At 37.8% G+C, this 21,870-nt stretch overlaps 1 protein-coding gene across 1 annotated transcript in view; it reads left to right on the forward strand.

Annotated features, from left to right (window-relative positions):
- The window catches only part of B3GALT1 (beta-1,3-galactosyltransferase 1), a 561,315-nt gene that overhangs the window by 330,148 nt on the left and 209,297 nt on the right, over positions 1-21,870 (forward strand). The window lies entirely within an intron of this gene.

Raw genomic sequence — 21,870 nt, forward strand, 5'->3', positions numbered from 1 at the left:
CAGTAAACTTTCATTGAACACCTACTATGTCATGCATGCGTTATGTTGGATTTGAGGTGCACAATGGTGAGCAAAACAGATGTTTTGCCAAAGATTCAGCTCATGATTCCTTTTGTCAAAGACTCAGTTCATGAGAATCTTACTTTTATCACGTGCAGAGTTCAATAGTCCAGTGAACAACAGTTGAAGGCTCACAGACCAGTGGAAGTTAAATGGTAATTCAGCAATGACCCCAGAGTTCTGCTCCCTGGGAAACATTTAATGGTGTTACCCAGGAAGTATCATGACACTGTACAAAGGGGCATCTGTTTGCAATTCTAACCCCGACAAAGAAGCAATTCTTCTTGCCTAAGGGAGTATAAAAATCCCTTCCCTTTGCCCCAGCACACCCCACGTTACTGATCTAGCACAGAATGCTGAATACTCACAGTAGACAGAAGGCTGAAGGGTCCACAAAACCAACAAGAGCCACACCAGGGGTTAACAAGGAAAGCGGGAAACCAACATTTGCTGAACATATTGGGGGGAAGCAAAGCCTTGAAACCACTGATCGAGCCTGTACCCAGTACAATCTCAACAGCTAAGAGTGTAGAAATGAGAACGCAGCCCGTCCCAGAACAGACAGCTTGGGAAAAGAGTAGTCCTGGCTACAGAGAAGAGAATCCACAGAGCCAAAGCCGGACAAGCTTGTTCCTGTTTCAGGGGGTGGAATTGTGGCTGGCCCTGGATTGAAGTCTAGCTCTGCCACTGTCCTGCTGGGACATTGTGTAACTCACTGACACTCTCTGAAACTTAGATGTTTTTGTCTGTAAAACAAGCTTACAAGATTGTGAGAACTGGAGCAAATGAATGGAAAGTAGGCATTCGATAAATGACAGCATCTCTTATCCTGAAGTGTGTGTTCACTCATCACAAATGAATCCCTGGGTAGTCTTCTTAAAAAAGTTCCAGCATGACTTTGCCTTCAGTCTAGTGTCAAATCAGTATGCTTGTGTTACAGGAGCCTTTGACATGGTTTATTTCTGCCCAAGTTCAGTATACCCTAGGAAGCCCTTTTTATATATTAATTATATATTGACCTGTCTGCCTCACATCTCCTACCTCCTATCCCCTCCCTATAGGCATTCTCTGGGGCCAGACCCATGCCTCATTCATCTTTGTCCCAGTGACTGTCATGATTCTTATATATAGTAGGTACTCAATAAATATTTAATATTCCATATGCCTTTCCTCCATCAATTCATGCCACATTTTCATGAATTTTTAACTTCAAAAGTCATATCGTAAGAAAAGTGACATCGTTTTATGTATGTATGTATGTGTGTATGGACATACATGTGTGTTTTGTGTATAGAAAAAGAAAAAGCACCTTACTTATTAATGGCTAGGAGTCTACACTTGCTAAGGATTTATGGAGATTACTTTTGCCATCTATTGATGGCCACTATAAAAATGTTAATGCATGTTAAATGCTAATAAGAGTAAAAGTATATGAAGCAGACTTCCCTCCTATGCTTCAAAAATAAAACAGAGTCATTTATTTAAAACCTGAAAGTATTTAATACAAAAAGGTCTAAAGAAATTAGGATTCAAAAACAGCAGGCAGTCTCCCAATTGTGGTCAGTGCGGACATTAACCACAGTGCCTGATTTCCCCTTCATTGTTGCTAATTTTAGTTTTTAGGCTCACATGTGGCACTTTTAAACCCCTGAAAATTTCATGAGCTCTTTTGTTAAAATCCAGGCTTGCCCATGATGATCTCACTGTTAATTATTTTTTAATAAGTAGCTTCACTCCAAGCATCCCAGAACCTTTTTGAGCTGCCAACATTAAAAGATGGAAATTGCAGAAAGAGCAGCAATATCTCCCTTGAATCCCAGAACTGTCAAAGCTTTGAAATGAAAGGGCTTGAGAAGTCAACAGGCCTAACCTCCTCGCCTGTGCCCCGCCCCTTCTACCATGATATTTACAGGAGACGCCACAGGTGCAGGGTCGTGATAGTCTTCCTGTCTGTGAGCAGTGCCTGCGTCCAATGTTGACGGTCTCTGTATTAAAGTATCAAAACCATTTCGGAACCTAAAAGTGGTATGTGCCACCACTGCCAGTGTCCTAGTGAAGTTCAGCAGCTGGCTCCATCTCCTGCTTCTTATACTTCATCACCACCAGCTGTCCAAGATCCCACCGGGCACCCTTTGGTCTTAGGAGTGATTGCCCGGGTTTAGGTCTGTGGAGTTGATAGGCAAAGTCTTGGTTGTTTTTTCTGCTAAACAACAAATAAGTGAGATGAAGCTGGCTACCTAAATGGGCCCTCATGAAATGATAGTAGCGGTGGCTAAAGTGTAGCCTCTGGAGTCAGGTTGGGAGATTGACATCCTGGCTACAGCATTTATCATTTGATCTTGGGCGTATCACTTTTTGTGTCTCTGTTTCCTCTTCCAGAAGATAAAAATAATAATACCACTTGTTACAGGATTATTGGGAGGATGATGTTTTGTTTTCTTTTTTGAGACAGAGTTTTACTCTGTCACCCTGGATAGAGTGATGTGGTAACATTGCTCACAGCAATCTCAAAATCTTAGGCTCAAGCAATGCTCTTACCTCAGCCTCTCAAGCAGCGTGGACTATAGGCATATGCCACCACATCCGGCTGGTTTTTCTATTTTTGGTAGAGATGGGGTCTTGCTTCTGCTCAGGCTGGCATCTTAACTCCTGAGCTTTAGCATTCCAGCTATCTAGGCCTCCCAGAGTGCTAGGATTGCAGGCCTGAGCCACAGCTCCTGGCCTCTTGGGAGGATTAAATGAGCTAATACACATAACACAATTAGACTGCATGGCATTTAGAGTGTATTCAGTTATAATGCTACCTACTATTAGTCTCATCAGATAGAACAACTCCTTATTACCAACTTCTGTTCTGTTGGCCTGCTGGAGTGCTGGCTGTTCAGACTGAACTGAGATCTTACTCTAGGAAATCTATTCTAGGCTTTCTGCTCCCCACCTGTCCCAGCCTAGGAAGGAGTGAGAGAGGGAACTGCAGATCTGAATCATAATTTTCTCTTCTCTCTTTTTCTCCTTAAGCCAATTCATTCATTCATTCATTCATTCATTCCTTTCTTCTCCTTCTTTCTCTTCTTCTTTCTCTTTATTTCTTTCCTCTCTTCCTCCCTCCCTCCCTCCATTCATTCATTCATTATTTCCCTCTCTTTCTTTCTCTTGTGTTTTAAATTTAGATTTTAGATTTTGACTCTCAGGTTGTGTAACAATACCTTTCACATTCCTCCTACCTCAGGAAACTTCCCACTAAATCAGTATTTAGTACTTCTAATTGCCTGAGGAGAATAAAGGAGGCCCATGTAGTAGAATTAATAAATAAATTTCGTGAGTAAATGGAGGTAAAAGAAATCGATTAATATTCTTTGAAACAGTATTCTGTCGTAGAATTTGAGATTATACTTCTTCCCAGAGGTTTACAAACTGACTTAGCCTTTAAAAAAATTTACCATATTCCATCAGATACATCAATGTCCTTTGTGGCAAAATTTATGTTTTTAGTTGGAGTTTGAAACAAGTAGGAAGATTAACAAGACTATTTACCTTTTTCATCTAGAATCTCAGCTTAAGCAACATTAGAGCCTAAAGTAGGGTGGCATATAATGCAATTCCATAATGTAGCTGCACTAAGCAGAAATTAACTCAGTGGATGAGGTGAGCATTCAAGAGTTCTTTACAAAAAGTAAAACTGGAGAAATATCCCAAGCATTCGATTGGACCCAAATCACTGTCCTTTGTTCTTAAGTCACAAATAACAGTGACTAAACTTGATTATGCCTTCTTGAAAGATAACAATTCAGGGCCTGAAAGTCAACATATTGTAACCTACATACAGAAATTGTAGAATCACATGGAAATAAAATAACACCCTTAACCAGGGAACTCAGAATATATATTTTGGGCAATGGAACTTTATTTTAGGATAGAATATGAGAATTTATTTAAGATTGTTTATTGGCAGTTAGTGAATCATTTTTCTCCATTTTTCTCTGTATGGTACGATTGAAAGACTAAAATCTTTTAAATTTATTTCCCGATTATACATACGTGTAAATTAGCCTGTGCAAATTATAAGATTTTCTGTGTGCTTTATTAAATCTGTCAAAGCGGTTATTAAGACTGATTTTATTTTGTCTAGTACTTATGGAAATTGACAATGTAGGCCTGTGAGTTAGTCACTCTAGAAGACTTGTGAATGTCTGATCAAATGTCAGCAAACTAATAAAAATGCCTGAGTGTATAAACACCCATATTCACATTCTGCTATCATTCTCATTCATATAAATACAGTACTCAGAAAGTATCAAAAGTATTCCATACGTTGGGTCGGCCGCTCAAGCTCCTCTTCTCCTGATGACACAGGCAGGCAGTCTCACAGTCAGCGTAAGTTCTGTCTAGTCCACTCCCACGACTTCTTCCATCCCATCCACATCTAGCAGATTTTCATGAGGGCAGACTGTTAGATTTTCTAAGATAGCAGAGGTCTTCAAACGGAGAACCACGTGGTAATCTTCTTCCTCTCTATAACTTTCCTAGTCAAATAGTAGCCTTCCAGCCCCTTCAATTTTTAGTAGAGCCCAGATCCACTTTCGAGAAATTAATCATTCTTTCAACTTTGTCATGGTTCAACACTTGGGTCTGATGATAATGGGTCCATGGAGACTTTGTGACAAAGAACAAAACCAGCAAAGTAACCACAGCACATTTAACCATAAAGCTCATTGTTGAAAAGAGAAATTGTCGGAGTCTGATTATCTTTTTCTTTTAGAATTGTACTTAGCAGAGTTGAATTTCTTGCAAAGTATTAACAACTTTTTCAATCCTCTTTTATATGCATTTCCCTTCAAACTCTAAGGAATCTAAATTTAAAACACTATGATATTAAGAAAGAAGAATTATACTTCAGTGTCTTGTGCTTCAAGCATGTAATTGGAAAGAAAAAGGCATCAAAAATGACAATAATGACAAGGCATTCAGGCATTGAATTGGCGTATTTGAAAGTTGTGACTTATACTGGATTAGCCATCCTAAAGCTTATTGTTGGTGCAGCACAGGGAAACTGATTATACGGTATAATCTATACTGCATTTGACCATATTCACTTAATAAATACTCAGCTTTGGCACTTCCTTAATAGATGTAGTATCTGCATTTTGGAGAGAGATGGAAACCTAAAGAATCCATAGACCTTTTCTCTAATACCTTAGAGAAAAACAGGCAGGTATTGGACAATTGCTGAGCACCTGCACTTATTATGCACAGTGTTAGGTGCTAGAAATAGCACAGGGAAAGAAGACAGGGCTTACTCTAGAGTGAAGAGGAGAAGCTGGGAGAAAGGCAACACACGAAGAATATGAGAACAGTCTATGACTGGGGATAAGTGGGTAGAGTATGGCACCAGAGAGAAATAGGGGTAAGTGGGCAATAGGAAGTGTGCTTAACAGGGAGTGGAAGAAAACAAATTCAGTTTGGTAGCTATTCCTTTGTGATACCTGTGAGATATTCAAATGGGGATGTCAGGTGAACAGTTGAGTTTGCCAGTTTTGAACCTCAAGAAAGAGAATCGAACTGGAAAATAAGATTTGAAGAATTGTCAGCTTTGACCATTAAATTCATAGAACTGGCTGAGATCAACAGACAGTACAGAGAGAGAGAAATATAGAGGGCCCAGGAAAGAAACTTTAAGCCTCACGACTATTCAAGAGGTTGGTTGGGGAAGAGACTCCTGCCCAGCAGCCTGAAAGGGGACAGTATCACTGATAAAAGGTGGAAGCTGGCCTGTCTCCTTACCAAGAAGGCAGCAGCGATCTCCTTCCATCCATCATTAATAAGAACACGTTTCAGAAAGGCCATCTGCTCGGAATTTATATAAAATTTTACATGGGTTAAATTTAGTTTCTGATATGAAATATATGATTTATTACATCTGGACAAATATTTAATAATTTATTTACTAAGAGCTATAACCTCAGGATAACAAATAAGGCTTTTTGAACCCTTCCTGAACATTAATTGTCAAGACCTTTACCAGTTAACGTCATTCTAAATGAATGTGGTATATTTCACAAGGATGTATAATATAAAAATTATTCAGCTTCATTTTATTCCTTTCAAGCTGATATAATTCCCTCAAGTAATTGGTGAAATTACTTTGATGACTCATGCATACACTATTCTTTTTCTTACTCTTGAACAGCCCATGAAATCTATTCCTAATAGCCAGAGAATATTTGAGAACAGTGTGTAGAATTGGGAATAGATTCACCAACATGACGAAGAAATTTTTAATAATAAAAAATTTTATCAAAATTAAAAGGCTATATTAAAAGGCTGTATCCTTTTCCATTGTGTAGATTGTCAGTTTGCTTTGGTTGTTGTCTCCTTAGCTGTTCAGAAGCTTTCCAGTTTAAGTCCCATTTGTTAATTTTTGTTGTTGTTGCAATTGCCACAGAAATACTCTTCATAAAGTCTTTTCCCAGGCCGATATCTTCAAGTGTTTTTCCCATGCTTTCTTTGAGGATTTTTATAGTTTTGTGCCTTAAATTTAGGTCTTTTATCCATCTTGAATCAATTTTTGTGAGTAGAGAAAGGTGTGGGTCCAGTTTCAGTCTTTTACGTGTGGATATCCAGTTCACCCAGCACCATTTATTGAATAGGGACTCTCTCCCACCTTCTTATTTGGTTTATCAAAGATTAGGTGGCTATAAGATGTTAGTTTCATTTCCTCATTTTCTATTCTGTTCCCGGTGTCTATGTCTCTATTTTTGCGCCAATACCATGCTGTTTGGACCTCTATGGCCTTGTAGTACAGCTAATGTCTGGTAGGCTAATGCCTACCAGATTTCTTTATTTTTATTACTATAACTACCTTTTGTATTAACCTGGATGGAAGTGGAGCACCTTATTCTTACTAAAGCATCACAAGAATGGAGAAGCAAGAATCCCATGTACTCAAGTGTGATGTGACAGTAGGGGGGTGGGAGAAGGGGAGAGCAAAGAGAGGGAAGGAGGAAGATGGGTGGGGATGACACACCTTTTGGGGGCAGGACACAACTATAAGAGTGTCTTTTCCTAACAAATGCAATCAACATAACCTGGTTCTCTGTCAATGAATCCCCAACAATAAAAAAAATAATAAAATAAAAGGCTGTACTATGAAGTTTCTACTGTTTTCATAAATCTCTAATTATATGTTGAGTATGTACTGTATACCTACAGCTATTGCAGGTTCTAAAGATAAGGCTGTGAGCAAGACTAACGAGGCCCCTGAACTCGTGAGCTTTGCATTCTAATTGAGGGAGGTGGAATATAAATTCAACTGAAAATCTAAACATACCTGAAAAACTATCCAGTAGTGATGGGTGCTAGTCAGAGAATTTTTAAAATGAGTACAATGATCATACATATTAGTTTCTGGTAGAAAAAAAAAAAAAACTTCCAAAAATGGAGAAATTCATGAGTTAGGGAAAGGGAATGTTTTATTGTAGTAGTTAAGTTTGAGGGAGTGGCCCTAACAAAAAAAAAAGAAGAAGAACTGTTTGCTTAGGATAGTAGGTTATTTGTATCTCTTCCCAGCTCCCCTGCAGAGGCTTCACTGAAATCTCCTTTTATACCATGGAGATTGACATTTGATACAAATTAGGGCTTTTATTTTTTTTAAACTGCTATTTGTTACACTTTTACCAATACATCATTGGCAAAGTATGCAAATAGGTTGATACAGTTCATCACAGAAAGATGAACTATTTCATGTCTGCTATCTATTTATTTCTATGAAAAAAATGAAGCCAGCTCATTAGCAGAGTGGTATATAGGATATTTGAAGCATTTAAAGAAAATCTGGGTGGCTGCTATATTGGATGTCACATAAATTCACATATCTCGTAAAGGTTAAACTAAATGATGCTAAGAGTCCTACCCAACTCTAAGAGTATATGATTTTACTATAAAAGTGATTGTTAATGAATAAGCAACAAATTCTTGTTTGCTTTGTATTTTTAAACCACTGTTCCAAAATTTTCCCCAGAACTATGAATATAAATATGAATATCACTTGTCATTTTTGTATTTTAGTTGATAATCACTGCTATTCAATTGCTTATTAAATTTCACTTTGGAAAAGTCTGAAATTCTATAATTTAGAACTAGACTGCAATTTAGGAAAACAAAAGAACCAAATCTGTGATAGAAATAATATATGTGTGTGTGTGTGTGTGTGTATTGAGCAGTTGAAATTTGAAATGGGTATAAAAGCTCTAATTAGAAAAACATCCTGAGCTACTTTTTTGTGTGTTTGTAATTTTTTATTTAAAAAAATATTAATTATTGGCCTTTGTCTACAATTTTTCTATATGTTTCTTTGTCTCCAAGTTAATAGTGCAAGTCCTACAGGGTAATATTAGACAGAAGCCTCTGGCAAATGACCAGATGAAAACTTGAATATGGAAATCTTACTGGAGGAAAGCATTGAAGCTTTATCAAAATAAACCTTGTAGAATATCTATTTTTCTTATTATTTCTTCATTAATATCTAAGTTACCTTAATGCCTTAGACACTCATATAAATTGTACACAGGCAAGAGAAAAAAATGTACAGCCAAACGATGCTTCCTGTGGCTTGTGGACAAGAGACACAAATGCCGAGAAGACCTGTTGTTCTGGACCCTCTCTTCTTGCTTCCTGGTGAAGCCGGAAAACATTTGTAAGAAGCTCTCAGTAACCACTCCAGTTATCAAAAATGTCCAGAGTCTCCTAGGGCTTGCTATGCAAGGACTCTTCTGCAGACAGATTCTCATGCAGCTGACGTCTCTACCGGATAGATGGCCAGTAGTCGAGTCCTAGGGCATTTCAAAGAGAGCGTTTCCTCCTTCTCCCAGAATTAGGAAAAGAAATTCTACACTTACCCTGGAACCCCCACTACTCCTGCTTGTGAACAATGACTGTTAGTGATGGTTCTCTCAGTTCCAGAACTGACTGGTCCCCAATTGCAATTTCTATCCCAGTTTCAGGAAGTCTATTTGTCTTGGTCTGAGCCTGATCTTCCTCAAGAGGATTACTTCCTAGAAAGAGCCCTTGGTGTACAACTAACTCTCCTCCACATCACTGCCCCAACTCTAGGTAGAAGGTGTCTCTGATTGTAAACTAAGTGGCATCTCACAAACAGCAGTGTGTTTTGGCAGGAAAATCTGAAGTTTATGCAGCATGTTCAGGACATGGATTTTACCACTTGAGCATTTTGAGGCCTATCTTGCTACAGCTGTTCCTGAGTAAAAAATGCAAACCCTGGAGTTATTTCAGAAACCTGCCTCTAATTGCTGGTTTTCCTCCCTCCTGCTCTATGGAAATGGGAATAGGGATGGGAGCTGTGGTAGGCACCTGGCCTGGGCTTTAAGAGCCCAGAAACACTACAGTATGTCAGGGAAGACTTTTAGTGCAGTTAAGATAAGAAAATTCAGCAGAAGCAACAGGATTGCTGGTCTCTGAGATGACGCAGGTGTCGTGAGAGAAGATTCTATTATTGTAATTTGACTTTTCAGGTCTCAGGAGGAGCCTGAGTACTTTCCTAATTGCTAATTGCTTGCATACAACTTCCAGAATAATTCGTGACAGGATTGTGTGAATTTATATCTATGAAGAATCTTTGAAAAGACAAATTGTGAGGGTCTGGACCTTCCTTGCAATATGCATATGAGTCTCGTTGTTGCCATAATGTGTTTGCTGGGCCCCTGTGAGCCTAATTCTGGATAACCAACGTGATTTTATCAAATGTAAGATACACTGATGCTGACATCTCCCTTATCCTATCAGACAGTTTTCACATAATTACAGCACGATTGCTACCTGGATGACAGTGACTGTACAATTGCATTGCAAGATAAACCTGGTTTCAGAAAGATTAAAAGTGAACATACGTGCGGCTGCGAATTGATGGAAGGAGGTAAAGACGGAGAATTTCCTGACTCCCTCATCACATTTACAGATTTGATAAATAGCCATTGAAGGATTGTTCCTGATAGTTCGTCATCATTAATGCAATTTGTAGTCTTCAGACGTGTATTTGATCAACTGGAATGAAAAGAAAGAAGAATATACCATAACCTCTGGATTTTCTTCATTGTACAGCGAAGCTTTAATTCTCAATACAGGGTGGACATTGGCCACCATCACTCAACTTTACAAACAGAAATTAATTAAATAAGTGGGAAAATGTTCCTTTAAATCTGGAAAGCAATGCTGTCACCCTCTTATTCCTCAATTACAATGTGTGAAATCTTGTTAGTGTTTTATTGAAGATGCTTTTATAGCTCTTTGTGATTCATTAAGCCCCAAAGCAATTTCTATAATATACTAGGGCAGGTGCTGAACTGCTGCTTGAGTTACTCTTTGGAAAAGCCCATTACAGAGCAGCATTAACTCTCTCTAACCCAGGAAGACCAACCTATACAGGCTGCTCTCTTCAAACTGATGGAAGCGTAGTCTGCTTGGAGTACCCTCCACTCCTCTCAAGGGCTTCTGAACTGTTGTTCTAGAGCAGAGTTTCTCAAACTTACTAAGATTGACACTTGGGACTAGAGGATTCTATGTTGATAAGAGATGCCCTGTTCACTGCAGGCATTTAGCAGCATTGTTAACCACAAGGTGCCAGAAACACCCCACCCATAAACATAACAATTAAAAATATCTTTAGACATTGCCCAATATCCCTGGGGCACAGAATTCCGCTGGTTGAGGACCAATGCTCTAAAGTACTCTTTTCCAAGTGAGAGATGCCAGGGCAGGATAGGATCAGATGTTTTGAAAATTAGTTCTCATCCATACAATTATTGTAATCATGTGTGAACCAAAGGATCCATTATGCAGAGTTATATAAAAGCCATAGAAGCAGTAAAACGATGCTTTTGGGTTCCAGACTCAGCATCACAACATGGAGCTGCCCTGTTAGATAATTGTCAGGGGCTGGTGTGAAGACAGAAAGGCTGGAATAGACCTCACTCCTGCTCACACATTTTCTGTAAAGGAAGATAAAATCTTTAAAGTGCACAATATCTGCTTTCTTCATTGTTGACTGTGTCTTGATCTTATATACTTTTTCAAAAATGGTAAAAAAAAAAAAAAGTCGCAAGTCTTTCAACAAGAGAATAAAAATAAAGAGAAGCTACAAGGTTTGTGGTACAATCCAAATGAAAATAGAGTAACACCTCCCCTGCCCCATGAGAGGTTTGCACATCCACATGAAAATATTGGTTCCCCTAGATGCTTGCTCACAACTACATTTTTGATATAAGTGGCCTCTTATTTAGTAATCCAGTAGTTAAGACGTGATTCATTGTGGTTTCTTTACTTTTTTAGGACTTTAGAGAAGCTTTAACCCATAAACCCTCTGCCCCACACATGCATACCCCCCACACACACTAGTATATGAGAAACTAAATCAGTCACGCCCTCCAACGGTCAGTGCTTGCTTGGCACCGGTGTTGAATGGCATCATGCCTCACATGGACTATCTTAACAGGCTGTTTACTGTCTTCCAGCTTACACCTTGTCCCTTAAAGTCTGTTCTCCACACTCTGTCCGACAGAGCGATCTTATAAAACACAGGATCACATAATTGGTCTGCTCAAAGCCCCTCGATAGCTCCCCACTTTACTTGAAGTAAAGCTGAGGACCATGCAAGGGTCTGCAGAGCCCAGCTCTCTGGTTTCACCTTTTACCACTCTCCCCTTTGCTCTCCCCACGCCAGCTGCACTGGCTTCCTTGTGAACCCAGATCACCCAGTTCTGTCTCAGGATTTTGTACTTACTATTTCTTTTGCCTGAGATGCACTTCGAAGGGTATCCATATGTATCCCTCCTTCTCTCCTCCGTGTCTGCTTTACCGTCCCCTTTCTGAGGAGGCCTCCCGTGACTACCCTACTTGAAGTTGCGACCCCACCACTTTCCCCACTCCGCTGCCTTTCTCCTTATCCTCCTCTTAACATTTTTTCCATAACTTGTATATTCTATTGATTTCTTTCTCTTTTTTTGGTCTGCATCCTCCACTGCTCTTAAGAACAAAATTGAATGAAGACATATGTTTTACGGTTTTATCTCTAATTGTATCACAAAAGCTTCATGAGGGCTACTGATATATACTTATTAAATGGATTCATGCAAGGTAGGCTTGTGATGTGGTTTGAAATTTATGAAAATAAATAATAGCGATTACACTGAAATTTTTTTCAAAGTATGAATGCAAATAAGTTCATGAAGTTTCATGATAACTTGATATTCAGTTTTTTTGAGGAACATCATTTCAGATTACATTGAATATGCTGTTATTTTTAATCACATTGCCCGAAGATACAAAGCAATCAGATATAGAGAAGAATAACTGACAATTTAAAGATTATTCATTGTGGAATATGAAATATGGAATTTATTAAATGTTTTGAAATCATCATGATTTTAAAGTATATATATGTATATACATACATATATTTGTAGTAGGAGAATATCAACCATTGGATTATTATCTTTTGACTTTAATAAAGTTGAGGGAAAAGAAATGTATCCAAAATTGATTGTTTTAAATATTTTGTTGTTTTTTTTTAAAAACACATTATGAGGGAGGGAGGTTTTTTTGAAAAACACATTATGTTTTTTTTTGAAAAACACATTACCAATTTATTTCATGTATGAAAAATAGAAATGCCCTTTGCCTAGAGTTTCTTGTTGGGGAAAGTGAGAGTTTAGTGAGTGAGTAACTGGCTTCTGCAACTACACAGAACACTGCCCAAGAAGTCCACCTCTTTCTTGCCTCACCCAGAACACTAAGGGAATAGATACAGCTAAATACTGTGCAGGCAGCTAGAAGCAGAAAAAGGGGGCATGGGTTCGCAGCAATCAGGGAACAAAACTCAACAAAGGACCACAAGTTCTAATCACCTGGAAGACTCCAGTAAGCAACTCACCCAAAATTCTCATATGATGCATTGCCTCAAGACCCCACCCACTAGGCCATGCATGCTTCCAGCACTCAGCCTGCTCCTCCCTCCTCCACAGCTAGTGCCTCCTGTGTGTCCTAACTGATGATGCTTGTGACCCTCTGCATATTGTGCGTGAGTTCACACAGTTTGCTTGACTCTGGTATGTAGGGAAAAGAACACTTTAGGGCACTGCCCTGGCAAAATTAAATAGGAGGCTCTCCATACCCAGCCTGGCTTTACAAGACTGAGAGAAAAACATACAATCTTAAGAATTCCTTTCAAAGAGAGACAAGAGCAGTGGAACAGGTGCAACCATAGAAAAAGTCTGAGCAACTCCCAGATCTCTAAATCTTTAGCCAGTCTGACTTCTGGTTAAGGTCTTTCTCTCCTGAAACAAGCCAGTAAGTAACTCCTTCTTCACATGCAAAACAGCAATACGAGATTTCAAGGAACACGCATTAAAAATCAAGGAAACATGACACTATCAAAGAAACACAATTTTCCAGTAATGAACCCCAAAGAAATGGAGACCTATGAATTATCTAGCAACTAGTTCAATATAACTGTTTTGAGTGAGCTTAATAATCTATAAACAACTCAAAAAAAAAAAAAAGGAAAGCACTCCATAAACAAAACAAGAAGTTCGCCAAAGGGGTAGAAATCAAGTAAAAGAGAAAAACAGAAATTCTGCAGCTAAATAGTACAATTAATGAAATGAAAAATACAAGAGAGACACTTAATAGCAGACTCAATTAAGAAAACAAAAGAACCTGTGAACTCAAAGACAAGTCATTTGAAGTTATATATAATCAGAGGCAAAAAGGAAGAAGAGTGAATAAAGCTTCTGAGGCTTTAGGATGCCATCAAGTGAACCAATATACAAATCATGGGAGTTCCAGAAGAAGAAAGAAAGAATGTACACAGGCTGAAAGTGGAAAAAGATATTCTATGAAAATGACAACCACAAAAGAGCAGCGATGGCATACTTAATGGCAGACAAAATAGACTTTAACTAAAAACCTGTAACAAGACCATGAAGGTCATTATATAACAACAAAGAGATTAATCCATCAAAAGGAAATGACAAATGTAAACATATAGAGACCCAGTATTGGAATACATATAAATGTAAAGCAAATATTAACATAAATGAAAGGAGAAATATAAATATAATAATAGTAGGATATTTCAGTAACCCACATTGAAAAACACATGGATCATCCAGACCATGAGTAAGAAAATAACAAAAATGAATGACACAGCACACCAAACAGTCCCAGCAGACATGTACAGAGCATGCTATTCAACAGCAGAACACAGCGCTTCTCGGGTTCGCAGGGAACATCCTCCAGGACAGGTCCTATGTTGGGTCATAAAATATGTCTTAACACATTTAAGAAGACTGAAATCATATTAGGTATCTTTTCCAACCAAAATAGTATAAAAATAAAAACAAATAATAGGAGGAAATAGGAAAATTCACAAATATGTGGAATTTACATGTCCATTTTTTTTTTTTTGTGTGTGTGTGTGTGTGTGTGTGGTTTTTGGCCGGGGCTGGGTTTGAACCCACCACTTCCGGCATATGGGACCAGCACCCTACACCTTTGAGCTACAGGCGCCACCCTAAATATGTGGAATTTAAACAACACACTCTCAATCAATCAGTCAAAGAAGAAATCAAATGGGAAATCAAAAATACTTTAAGATAAATGAAAATGAAAACAACATACCAAGACAACAGGATGCAGCAAAAATCAGTTCAAAGACGGAATTTTGTGGTGATGAACACATCCATTAATAGAAAAGAAAGGTCTCAAAATAAAAACCTAACTGTACACCTCAAGGAACTGTAATGAAAAAATAAACTAAGTACAAAATAAGCTGAGGAAAAGAAGTAACAAATATAAAAGCAAAATAGAAACAAAAAACCTAATAGGGACAAAAAATCTTTATTAACAAAAATAAAGATCTTTTTTAAAAGATGAACAGAACTGGCAAACATTCAGCTAGACCCTTTTGAGAAAGAAAAGAGAGACGCCCAAATAAATAAAACTATATATTAAAAAGGAGATATCACAACTGACACCATAGAAATACAATAGATTTGTGCATTATACAAATGTAATGAACCCTAATATGCTAACAAATTGAATAAAGAAGAAGAAATGGATAAGTTCCTAGATGTATAATGCTGGTATTGTTGCTGCTTTTGTAATGGAAATCATTCTTTTATAAAAAAAATTCCAAGCTGAAAAGTGCATTTGAAAAATTGTAGCCTGAAAATTTAGGGAAGCTTCTTACTTGTTACCTCTTAGAAAAAAGACCTGCCATTACTTCCTTTCATGGACATTCTCCTTGTAACCCCCCAACTACTTTTGAAACATTTTTAGTCATGGTGACCCTGTGAACCATGGTGCCAGCTAAAGACTGACACAACCTAAATTTAAACAGTGGTGATGCCACTGCACTCCAGAGCAAGATCCTGTTGCAAATAAAGTAAGTAATTAATTAATTTTTACTAAAAAAAACCCAAAAAACCATGCACCAAGAAATTCTAATACTACAACAAAATTAAACAGGGACAGGGAAAAGTTTTGGGTTTACATCCTCTGTTCCAGCCCTAGAAATACACAGACTCAGTGGGAAATGTTCATCTTCATTTTTTCTCCTTTTAAAATATGTAACCTTAGATTCTGGAGATCTATGAAAAGAACAAGCCTACTGATTTTAAGAGAGAGCCCAGCATAGTGAGTAAGAGCCAGATGCTCTTGGGTATGAAGCCAGCTCTGCCACGTACTTGTATGACTTTAGGCAAAAGTCTAATCCCTCATGCCTATATCTCCTTACCTATAAAATAAGAGATAATTGTAAGTATTTACTTCTAGGTTTATAATGAGGATTAAATAATTGAGTATTTGTAAAGCACTTAGAAGATTGCTTGGCACATGATAAGTGCTGTATAAACATTTGCACATAAATTATTCTTGCAATGTGATGGACAAATTCATTTTATCAACTCAGAAATGGTGAGAAGGTACTAAAAGGCCCTAATTTATAAATATGGATAAGGGAATCAGATTATCTAATTTGAATAACTTTAAGAGTATTTTATTGTGAGCCTATTAATTTCAAAGCAATAATTCTTCAAACCACATTCAAGAGCTATAAAACATCAATATATTATATTGAAAATGGCCTGGAGTGTGTGTCTGTGTGTGTGTGTTGGAGCATCTGGAGTGGTCATCTAATAAAGGTACATGATTTAAAAAAAAAAAAAAAGCATTCAGAAAGCTGAGTTAGGAGTCAGGAAATGCATGTATTATACATAAAGAATGAGGCTTCCTATAATGAGGCCTGGGAGAGTATTACAGAGCATCAAGGGAGGGGGGTCCCTTTACTCGAGGATCTCAAGGAAGCCTTCATGCAGAAGGTGATAGCGTCTAGTGGGAGAGGGAAAGAAGAGAATAAATGAAAAAGCGGAGTTCCTGTGACCTTGTTCTGAATCATAAATGGTAAACTAAGGCAGGGATCTTATTAATGTGGAGTATAAAACAAATCGAAGGATAAAAATAGCATTATCCTAGGCAGAAAACAATTAGGTTTGAAATAAAGGAAACTAGCATTGACTCTTGTGAGAGGTCAAGATGTTGTGACTTTGGAAAGAGTAATTGCTGTTAGTGGGATTAAAGCCCCTGGTTTTACCCATCTACTTCTAATGATCCAAACACTTGGGGATAAATTTGAACAAGATTAGCATCTTATACACTACCTTGCTCACACTGAATAAATATTTTATAAATGCATATTCATAAAATTAATCCAAAAATCCTTATACTGAGAGCTCAAAACAGATCTAACAAATACTTTTTCAAGATAGTTTTAACCCACCAAATTGTCCAATTAGCAATCATAATAGTCATAAAAATTGCCTAATTCAGAAAGATCTTGTTAAATTTTTAGAATATATTTAAAATAGAGTTAGATATTATCTTAGTTATCCAGGAAAGACTTTTGAGGTGAACAATTTCTGTGGACCTCCGACTAATCAGAAAATTTGTCCTACTGATTACATTACTGAACAAAGATAAAAAGTAATCACCGATTATTGTAACATTAGCTATGCTTGATTAATGGATAAATTGGAAATTAGACACTAACTAGTTCTCAGTACAAGCTTTGCTATTCTATTTATTAATGGAAATTATTGTTTTAATTAAAGACACAACTGTAGTAAGTAGCAATAAGTGGTCTCAGGATCGACATGAACTACCAATTACCAAAATTTAGTACATATTATAATAGATACAACTAATATTGGTATTAAAAGATGAAGGGAATTTACATTAGTATTCAGAGCCTCTAGATATGTGAATTAAATATTTTTACTTGTTATTAAGATGGTGTCTGCCAACAATCTGTTCAGAAATACTCATTATATAAAACAAGAATTTATCTTAGTTTTTTTAATGGAAAGTTAATGAGTAGAAAGCATGGTCTGTGTCTCTCCCATACGCTGCTTCCTACCCCATTATAAATATACTTCTTTTTCATTTTCTTTAGGGAAAAAAATGTTTCAAAAATGTTCCAATTTACTTATGCAAGCAAAATAGTTAACATTTAGAAATGCACTTATAAAATAAAAATGGCTAGTTAGAAGCACAGAGCCATGTCTAGACTGAAAAACGTTTTGATGCCACCTCCAGAGAAGCTTTTGTCAAAGAATAACAAGCATATAAATTAATCAGCTGGTCCATCCGGACGATCGCTGAGAGCTGTGCAGACCCAGACAGATACAAAGGAGCTTACAACATCCTGCTTGGGACATATGTAAATGATACGCTGACAAATACATTATTGATAAACTGGGCACTATGTTATGAAAACACTAAGCCAAACAAAAGAAAATAAAAGATTTTCTTCTGTTTTGTAAGAAATACTAACGTTTTTACATGATTTGGATTCTGACTTTTTGACTTTTTGTCTGGATTCTTGACAATTTGACATTAAATGTAATTAATAGTGGCATATGTGTGGTTGTATATAAAATATAAAATTATTTTGAAAAATTTCTACAGTGTAGGGAGGCGCCTGTGGCTCAAAGGAGTAGGGCAAACCCAACCCCAGCCAAAAACTAAAAAAAAAAAAAAAAAATTCTCTATAGTGTAAAGGGGCAAGGCCATAATATATCACTTCCTGAAATCACTTTTGACTGGGTTTCAAGACAAGCAGCTGGCTTGGGACCGAAAGCTGGAAGTATATTTTCCAAAACTGCAGACACACAGCAGCCTCAAGCATCTTGCCCAGGACTGGTGCAGACCTGCCAGATGAGGCCCTCCACACCTTGACAGCTGGGCCCCCATGTCATGCACACAGGAGGGGCCCCATGCTTCTCAAGTGCTTTAGCGGCCTCCATTTTCTACACTACATGAACACAAGTGGCCTCTGCTTGGAAACGTTAAAGTGAAATCAAGAAATGAATTAGAGTCCCAATTCACCATAATATAAGAGAAACTGAGTGGTTTGAAAATGGTTTTATGTAACTTTGACACATTGGCTCTCAACTCTGTCTTACTCCAAGTCTCATTTTTATAGCAAATACTTTATGAGACACCTGTATTCTCCTCAATGAAATTCAGAGATAAACTACGGGCACAGACTATTTCAAAGAAATAAATACACGCCCTACATGTAATCTAAAGGAAAAAACATGTATTCCCTGGAGCAGGGCTACAATAGGTGACATACTCATGCAATCAGACACTTGTATCCGTCCAGAGATGAACGCGCTGTAGCTCACGGTGCGTGTGGCAGCTACACAGGCAAACTCGTATGTGGGAGACTGAGCTGGGAATTCCAATGCCATGATCATGATGTTAGTTTCCAGAACAGTGAACAACTTCTGGGGGGGAAAAAATAAACCTCAAAAACCAAAATCAAAAAAGGAAAAAACAAAAAAGCCCTGAACAAAATCCAGTCTTTCCTTTATTCGCCAAGTAGCTCCGTTCGTGAAAAACTCGGTATATATTAAAAACATGCCAAAAATACTTTGTGTTTTTATGGACAAAAAGTGAGGTTACAGCCTTCTGTACTTATATGCAAATATTTGACCTTCGTGCATATGGTAAAGCCACCCCGGATGAGGGTTGCTCCGTATGTTGCGAGGTGTGTAGCTGCCTAGCCCCTATGCACTAAACACAACAGGCAACCCTCTCCGTTTTCGTGGCAACCAAAGCCATTTCCAGAGATTTCCAAAACACCTCCAAAGAATGGTACAGACCCACTTGAAAGCGGTACCTGGTTCTCAGAGTGGCAACGCGGTCACCAACCACTTCGGCTACGCCTCTATCCTGGAATGGCCCAGACCACGCCCCAGACCACGCCCCAGACCACACCCCTACTGACTTCCAACCTATCAGAATGGAGCAGACCTTGCACATCTGCTTTGCCGTCCCTGGTACGCAGCTGCTGGGGCACTTGGACAGACAGCGCTCCCCGCTCCTCATGTAATTCTTTTCTCAAGGCTAACTTCTCTTTTTACAAGTAATTCCTACTAAGTCCAGCATGCAAAATAGTGGAAAAACCTTTTATCCCATTTTTTTTTAAGTTTGTCCTGACAAATATGTGAAGAAAAATGTAAGGTTTCAAAGAAGTGGAAATTACTGAAAACGGAGGGCTGATGCACATAGTATATATTGATTTAAGTGAATGTAAAAGTTTATAAAAGCTGAAGATGCCCAGGATACGTTGTCAAGGAAATCTGTTGTATTTTTTTCACCTCCTCTTATCCAGCCTCCATTAATGAATATTCATAAAATGTTTAGAACAGTTTCTGGTACGTTGTTAAGTTCCCTATAATCTTTGCTAAGTAACTAAATAAGTGTTCTCAAAGTAATTCAGAAATCTGGTCACATTTCTTCAAAAGCTTCAGCGGATTTTTATTTTAAATTCAAATATTTTTTTAAGAGAGTCAGTATGTATATAGATAAATAGATAATAAAGTAATGGTTACCAGGGCAAGGGGGAAATAGGGAGATGTAGTTCAAAGAATACAGAGTAAAAGACTGCAGGATGAACAATCCTAAAGATCTAATGTACAACATGAGGACTATTGTTAGTAAAATTGTTTGTATTTGGACTTTTTCTAAATGAATAGATTATGGCTGCTCTTGCAGGGGTGGGGGATAAATAACAATGAATGATACAATGAATGATACATTGAATGATCATTCATTGAATGATACAATGAATTTGCTTAACCATAGTAACAATGTTACCACGTACGTAGCTGATGACATCGTGTTGCATACCTCAAATATACACAATGAGATTTGTTTGAAAATATTTTTTTAGGAACAGATTCTTTTCTCCAGATAAATAATTCACATGAAATCTTAAACTGTAGAAGAGATAAAAGCAATTCTGCTCTAACTAGAACCAGGGCGGCCTGGTCCTCAAATGAACCTCTTTTTAACAGGATCCATGGCAATTTCACAGAACCCTTCATCACAGGAAGACACGAATTCTTGGGCTTCATGACCAACTTTTCCTATGGCTCCCCAACACCTCCAGGATCTGACTCCAAAACCCCTTTCTCACTACAGACTAAATAAGCACTCTCATTATTATTCTAAGTTTTGAATCTAGTTGTATTTCTTCTGTGATCAAAAGTTTTGGCGGATTTTTATTTTAAATTCAGATGTTTTTTAAGAGAGTCAAGTATGTTTACAGAGATAGAGAATGAAGTACTGGTCACTGGGGGCAGGGTAGGGGGGATATGGAGATGTAGTTCAAAGAATACAACCATGCCCTGTGGGGAACAGTTCACTAAATGCCTCAAGGTGTGTTCCATCTCTATAACCTGTGTTTTCACTGCTTCCTCCACACTGGAGGAAGTCACCCTTTCACCAGTCACCCAGGTAAATGTTACCCAACTGCAGTCTGCTGTCTGGGGTATTTTCCTTTACACCTCTAGATAATCAACCTCTTCTTCATGTTCCTGTCCCACCCTGTTCTGGCACATGGCGACTTTAGTAATAGCAGCTACGGCTGACAGGTGTTTTGCACTGTACCAGGGATTGTTGTTATCCCTTTCCTATTTTAACACAAGTCTTTCTCATTTGTGTTAGTAATAGTATGTAGGTAATAATAGTGTTTCTACTTGACAGATGAGGAAACTGAGACTCAGAAAAGCTAAGAAATTTTCCCAAGGTTATTCAAAGACTAGGAAGTGGAAGTACCACAATCTGCATTTCGGTAGTTGCCTTGATGAGATTTCTGTGCCATTTATAACAAAGCTCTTGCTGCTATCTACACTGGGACCTCCTTGAAGCACCTGTATTACTCTTCTTAAGTACCCAGCACTTAGTAAGTCTCAAGAAATGCTGTTGAGTTTTACTTCCATATGTGCACATAAGCATTGATCAACTAGTTCCAATTTAGTATTGAGCACATGTGGTGTTTGTTTTTTCATTCTTGCCATACTTCATTTAGAAGAATGGTCTCTAGTTCCACAGAGGTTGTTACAAAAGATAACAGACCACCATTTTTTGAAGGCTAAGTAGGACACATATATCACATTTCATTAATCTACTCATGTATTGAAGGGCACTTGGATTATTTCAACATCTTTGGAATTGTAAATTATGAAGTAAAGCTCAACAGGAATCGTGAAAGTGGGGGGGGGGTAATTCACACCCACAGGTACCATGCACAAGTTCTGTGTGAAGGACATACTGATAACTTTGACTTAAGATATACAAAAGCAAATTATGTAACCAAAACGTGTACCCCTATACTATTCTGAAATTTAAAAAAAAGAAAAAAACATTCTTTAAATGCTCATAAGCAAAAGA

This window comes from Nycticebus coucang, chromosome 7 (assembly GCF_027406575.1).
Source record: "Nycticebus coucang isolate mNycCou1 chromosome 7, mNycCou1.pri, whole genome shotgun sequence".
NCBI lineage: Eukaryota > Metazoa > Chordata > Mammalia > Primates > Lorisidae > Nycticebus > Nycticebus coucang.